This window comes from Cibotium barometz, chromosome 48 (genome assembly GCF_041138505.1).
Source record: "Cibotium barometz isolate CiBa-2024 chromosome 48, ASM4113850v1, whole genome shotgun sequence".
In the NCBI taxonomy this organism is placed as follows: Eukaryota; Viridiplantae; Streptophyta; class Polypodiopsida; order Cyatheales; family Cibotiaceae; genus Cibotium; species Cibotium barometz.
The window spans coordinates 22,551,365-22,558,457 of record NC_141093.1 but is presented as its reverse complement, the minus strand read 5'-3'; the positions used below and the strand labels follow the sequence as shown (position 1 = coordinate 22,558,457).

The window sequence follows — 7,093 nt, the reverse complement described above, 5'->3', positions numbered from 1 at the left end:
AGACGAGCCACAGCAAGCCTTGAGCGGGCGGCCTCCACAAGTGTTTGACTTTTTCTTTCCGCCACTCCATTTTGTTGAGGATGGTCAGGGATGGTAAATTCATGGCATATGCCATGTGCATAGCAATGCTCCTTGAAAACATTTGAAGCGTATTCCCCACCATTACCGGATCCGAGTATCTTGATCTTTCGATCATGTTGATTCTCCACCTGCTCTTGAAAAAATGTAAATTTGATGAAAGTATATGATTTTTATGAAAGAAAATAAACATATGTGCATCTTGTATAACCATATGGGAATAACAGCATGTATTTGTTGCCTTGTGGGAGAGGTGGTTTGCATGGGGCCACAAAGATCCATGTGAATCAAAGCAAGGGGCTCAAAAGCTCTTGATGTGGATTTTGGGAAGGGAAAGTGTTTGGCCTTGCCAACTACACAGCCTTCACAAAAGTTGATTGGGGTAATTTCCTTGGGAAGCCCAATTGCAAGCTTCTTGTGCTTCGTTTGATGCAAGGCATGTGCCGAAATCTGGCCAAGCCGATAGTGCCATAGCAAGGTTTCCTCTTTTGCAGGAGTGTTGATAGTGGTAGAGAGGGCTTTTGATGAGGTAGAGGTATTTCAAAAATGGTAAAGTTTGCTATCTTTAGGGCATACCAAGGTAAGCTTCTTGCCATGAGTATCTATGGCTATTATATGACATCCATCTTTGACAAATTTGAACTCAATGCCTTGATCAGCAAGCTCACTAATAGAGATGAGATTCTTCTTTAGCCCTAGGACATAGTAGACCTTCTTGACTAAGGTAGATTTGCCATTAGGGAGAGTGATGACAACCTCTTCATAGCTTTTGGCTTGTTGTAGGCTATCATCTCCTAAGCATACATCTAAGGGTTGTTAAGAAAAGTAAGGGTTGTTAAGAAAAGCATACATCTAAGGGTTGTAGGCTATCATCTCCTAAGCATACATCTAAGGGTTGTTAAGAAAAGTAAATTTAGATAGCCATTAGAGATTAACTCATAGCATATACTTGTGCCATAAGATTATGCATATACTATAAGCATTCATTATAGTATTGTTTATGCATGTTAACTTAAGATCACAAGAGCCTATGTATGACGGTTATCTTTTTCACAATTAAAAGATAATTGTGGTAGGCTTTTGTGATCTTAAGATAAGGCAAATAAACAATATAATCAAGGAGTGATATTCATCGAGAATTAATATGTCTTTTAGCGATATTCACGTCAACTCTTTCATATATTTTATGCATGCATTTAAAATATAAGGAAAGTTATGGTAGACTCACCTCCATTTATCTCTCTTGCTATGTTAGTTTTTCTCCACACACTTATCTTAATCACTTAGCTTTTTTTTCTTTAAGATTAGGATCTATGGTTTCGTAAGAGAATCTCACCTTTTTTTCATTTATTATCTCTTTCATGCATACTAATATGAGGATTGGTTTGGATAATATATATTTTACTAAGCTCTCTAATGTTTTTAATTTTTACTTTTTGGCTTATTCTTGTAGATTGCATACCAAAATTAAGCTTAACTTACAAGAAGTCAACTTAATTTTTATATGCATAAAGGCATTATGCATAAGCATAAAGCATAAGGATAAGGCTCATGCATATGCTTTGGGCTTATGTATAAGCCTTATGCATGAGTTTATGCCTCAAACTCTTATGCATAATTTCTAATCTTATGCTTTAAGCTTTAGCCTTATGATTTAAGCTTATGCATAAAGAATATGCATACGCATATGCAACATAGACTTATGTGTATGGCTAATGCATAAGCCTTAGGCTTATACTATGTGAGGCATATGTAAATGCATATGCCTCATGGAATTATGCATATTATGGCTCATGCATAAGCTTTAGGCTTATACATAAGGCTTATGTAAGAGCTTATGCATAAGCCTTCAGCATAAGGCATAAGCCTTTTGCGTAAGCCTAAAGCTTATGCATAAGCCTTCAGCATAAGGCATAAGCCTTTTGCGTAAGCCTAAAGCACAAGGCTTATACATGATCTTAAGGCATAAGCCTAGGCTTACACATGAGGCTTATGATTTAGCTTTATGCTAAACCACCCTTATTCTTTAAGCTTATGCATGAGAATTATAGATGAGGGTTATGCTTTAGGTTTATGCTTAACCCTGAGCATTAAGCATATGACGAAAGCATAAGGTATAAGCTAAAAGCATACGGCATAAAACTTTTGTATAAGCCGAAAGCATACGGTGGAAGATTTTGGCATGAGGCTTGCTTAATCCTTTAAACTCTTTACCCTTATGCTTTAAGCTTATGTATACGCTTATGACTCGCAAACATATACATAAGCCGAAAGCATAAGTTATGCTTAAGCCTCACGTTTTAGCCCTATGCTTTAGGCTTATGCAGAAGATATATCTTATATATATGCATATATCTTATGAGCTTTATGAATGCCATATATGTTATGTAATATTATGGCCATTGAGTGTGGATTAGAGAAGTATGGCACCATAAAATATGGGTCCAAAGGAAAGGTAGCTTGGATCGCCACATTCTTAAGTTGTTATTTAACTCATATTCAAATATATGTGGTTTCTAATGCATTACTAAATATCTATCATGTTTTCTATGCATTTAATTTCATTTGCTATATTTTAGTAATTGTAGAAAATGACAATTGGTTGCATTCCAAGAGAACGGGAGAATAGTTAGCACAGATTTCATAATGAAGTCAAAACTTGGGAGTGGCTTAAACAAGAGGGAGTGGAGATCGGACGGTGACATCCAAAGAGCTCCGCACAACTATGGAGGTGAGTAATTGATCCCACATGTACTTAATTTCTTTGAAGATTTATATGAGCGTGTTTAGGCATTAAATATGTATACGCTTTCATTATGTAATGTAGGAGAAGATGGAAAGTGGCCTGGATGAAGGCAAAGGTGGTGGTGGTGGGGAGGATATAGATGAGGAACTTTTTCATTAGGTAATGTAGGAGGAGAATGAAAGTGGTCAGGATAAAGTTGAAGGTGGTGGTGGTGGTGGGGAGGATACATATGAGGATGAGGAGGAGAGATAATTACATTTGAAGATAATATTAGTAAGCATACCAAGATTATCTTATTTTGCTCAATGTTTTTTATTACACTCTATTTTGAAACAACATTTTGACCTTCTACATGCTTACTTTATTTGCAATATGAACATCTTGTTTTTTTGGACATATGTATAAGTATTATATGAGCATCCCTCGTCAAATCCACACCTTGGATCACCAGCACCTCCTCTCTATGACGAGGTTTGTTACCAGGCGGCCGGTCCACGAGTGCCGTAAGCTTATCTCCAGGTCGACAGTGCCATTTTAAGGCGAGGTTCCAATTTTTGAAACACCGTTGGCGACAGCGATAGCTACTACGCTGCCGTTTAGAGACCGCCACGGCGAGTAGCTCAACCATTGTTCAAGCTGTGGGATGTGTGGAGGTTCGATATCCCAGGCGCCCGGCGAAAGGACCACTCCGATCTCCCGACTTCTTGGACGCGGAGTTTCTCTTCTATGAAGAGAACGCGAATCTAGTCAAAGTGGAGTCCGAGATGCCCTCGACAACCAGAAGCTGGGCGTGAGTTACGAGAAGCTGAGCACAGATGAGCAATGGCAGAACTACGCGCCGCTGTGCCGTTCTCTAACGGTAGTGTAGTAGCTGGCGCCGCCGCCAACGGTGTTCCAAAAATCAGAGTTTTGCCTCAAAATGGCACCGTTGGCCTGGGAGATAAGCTCACGGCACTTGTGGGGACCGGCCACCCGGTAACAAACCTCGTCATAGAGAGGAGGTGCTGGTGATCCAAGGTGTGGATTTGACGAGGTAACAAACCTCGTCATAGAGAGGAGGTGCTGGTGATCCAAGGTGTGGATTTGACGAAGGATAGCTTCATGCAGCTGGTGGTGTTCGTCGACCTACCAGACTCTAGCGCCAACACCGAGACGAGCAGCACTGAGCACGTGGGCACCTTCAACATCATACCCTCGCCAAGAAAACACAACCATCTTTTCACCAACATGAAATTCGAGATCGGAGATAACCTCAAGCGCATCAGCAGCATACAGAATGTGGACAAGCTGGACATTACCATCGTGGTCAAGGGGGCCAGGAGGAGAAAAGTTACAATAAAGGGCTTGCAAATCACCGTTAGCTTTAATCATTTTTCAAGCTGCAAATTACTTCTGCTTTATAGCAAATTTTTGGGTTACACATTCTTGGGCCCTCAAGTATGACCTATGGCCAAGAAGAAACTAACGGCTGATATTAGTGCTTGATCACTATTGTAGGGGGTATGAAAAAATGGTTGGGCTATTATACATGGAAAACTATAGTGATTGTTCTAAAAATTCCTCTCAAATTTACTAGTTTTGATGTAGCTACTTAGGTACATATACTACACATCAATGTAATTTAATGCTGTAGTGTGTTTGAGCATTACCTTTCTCTACAAATGTCTTAACAATAGTAATGGCTATTTACAAATAGAAACAATTGGGGGTTTATGAACTTTGGATTAAGAAAGATATTTTTTTGCTTTTCTATAATTTCTATATATGGTTTCTATATGGTGCCCCAGTTAGTGACAGCGTCGAGTTCACCGTGCACGACGCCATCCACTATTGGACGGGCGACCCAAATATCAAGCCGCTGTCGGAGGACATGGGCACCTTTACCACTGCCACCCGCAACCCCATCTTCTTTGCTCGCCATAGGCTGTGGGATGTGTGGAGGTTCGATATCCCAGGCACCCGGCGAAAGGACCACTCCGATCCTCCCGACTTCTTGGATGCAGAGTTTCTCTTCTATTATGACGAGAACGCGAATCTAGTCAAAGTGAAAGTCCGAGATGCCCTCGACAACCAGAAGCTGGGCGTGAGCTACGAGAAGCTGAGCACGGATGAGCAATGGCTGAACTACGCGCCACTGTGCCGGTTTCTAACGGCAGCGCAGTAGCTGCCGCTGCCGCTGCCGCCAATGGTGTTCCGGAAATCGGAGCTTCGCCTCAAAATGGTACCGTTGACCTGGGAGATAAGCTCACGGCACTTGTGGAGCGGCCACCCGGAAGCAACCTCGACATAGAGAGGAAGTACTGGTGATCCAAGGTGTGGATTTGACGACGGATAGCTGGTGGTGTTTGTCAACCTGCCGGACGCTAACGGCAACACCGAGTCGAGCAGCGCTGAGTACGTGGGAACCTTCAACATCATACCCTCGGCGAGCAAACACAACCACCTTTTCACCAACGTGAAATTCGAGATCGGAGATAACCTCAAGTGCATCGGCATACAGAATGAGGACAAAAAGCACAACGTGGTGAAGGGCCAAGAGAAAGTCACAATAAAGGGTTTGCAAATCCAATAAGAGTATCCAACCTTAAAAACATAGCATAATAATAGAATTAACAATGATAATTGAGCTCTCTACTTCTCTCCAAAAGAGTATTGATGTTAGCATCATCCAATCATAAGGTCTTTTTAGGGTGATTTCGAATAGCAAAGAATTGTAAAAAGCTGGATCTTAGTTTTTTTCTCTATTGGGAAGGTGGTTATGTGTGTGCCATCGTGTAGTCCCTAGGCATCGAACCTAGGTTCTCATGCGTTTTTCACTCCTCAGCAGCAAAAAAACGCTCAGGTTGTAGTCGCTACCTATAGCAACAAAATCTTGGGTAGTTTTCTATCATAATTTCTAGATAGCTCAAGTGTTTTTGTACTAACCTTAAATCAGTTTTGGTCAGGTCTCAAATGTTTGACAGTGATGATTAAGGACCAAAAGTTGGTTCTGAGACATGGTTGAGAGAAAAAATTTGTTGTGTGTGTGTGGAGAGACGGAAAAACTCTCTCACTTGTAGCAAAAGTAGTATGATCCACACTTAGCTCAATCCAATGGGATTTGCATCCCTTTCGGAGCTAGGGATTCAACCCGTACCGGTGCACAAAAGCTTATCCATTTGATGGAGAGAATGCTAAGAAAACTACTACTAATGACATAGACTCAACACACACACAAGCTCAATCTTGCTATTGCTCACTCAACTCCACATTCCACTCATCCATACATCCAAACAAGAAGAAAGCTTAGCTATTGCTCACACAAGATCAAAGCATTCTTCATTCTCAAATACTCATTTCCCTAGCATGCACACAATCCTTGAAGCTCTCAATAAGAAACATGCACACAAGAGAATTGACATGAGAAGAGAGACAAATATCAACTCATTGCATTGAATTAACAAAAGAATAGAACTTACAACAATGTAGATGGGGAGAGAGAAGAGCTTGCACCTCTATGGAAGAAGAGGGAGAGCTAGTCTCAAGAGAGCTCAAACATGAGTTTGCCCAATGTGTCCATGCTCTCAAATGAGCCACCTTTTATACAAAAATCCTAGAACTCCCAAAAGTTCCCATGTGGGATTATTGTCAAGCCCTCTCCCACATTCATGTACAACTTGGAACTCTTTTCAAGAGCCCTAAGTGTCTTTTTTGTTGCATCCTTGTATTGATCTTCATTCGTCATGCAACACTCCCCCCTTCCTATTTTGCGCACGTCCTCGAGCGCGGTAGTAGCAAGAGCTGCAACAAAAAAACAATGGATACAAGTAAAGTCTCTTTTTTTTTTTTTTAAGAAAAGAAAAAATAGCAATGATAATTTCACACGTGAGCATACAAGTGCAAGGCTGATTAAAGTTTTAATGAGTCCTAAAATAGGTGAGTAAAGTCTAGGCAAAGTGAGACTTAAGTGGTAGATAGTGCTATGCAAAGGCAAGTGTGCTTAGTACACCGCCGGTTATGACCTCAGTCTCAATGTCCTACAAGTATGTAAGTTATTCCTAAGTGGCAAACCTACTCCTAAATATGAGCAAAGGTGATTGGAATTCTTTTTTTTTTTTTTTGATGTGTGTGTAGAAGGTGATAAAGATTAAGGTTCCATCCCAAAGAGACCCAAGCAATGGCCAAGAGACCTCCGCCAAGAGAATCTAAAGACCGCTAAGTATCTCAAGGGCGACAGACCCTTTTTCTTTCTTTTATGACCTAAGGAGTACCCCATGAAGATGAGGGCAT

At 40.9% G+C, this 7,093-nt stretch overlaps 1 pseudogene; it reads left to right on the top strand.

Moving 5' to 3' along the window:
• The first annotated feature begins 4,694 nt into the window (after window positions 1-4,694).
• LOC147610971 (polyphenol oxidase, chloroplastic-like) lies at window positions 4,695-5,396 on the top strand (annotated as a pseudogene).
• The last annotated feature ends 1,697 nt before the right edge of the window (window positions 5,397-7,093 follow it).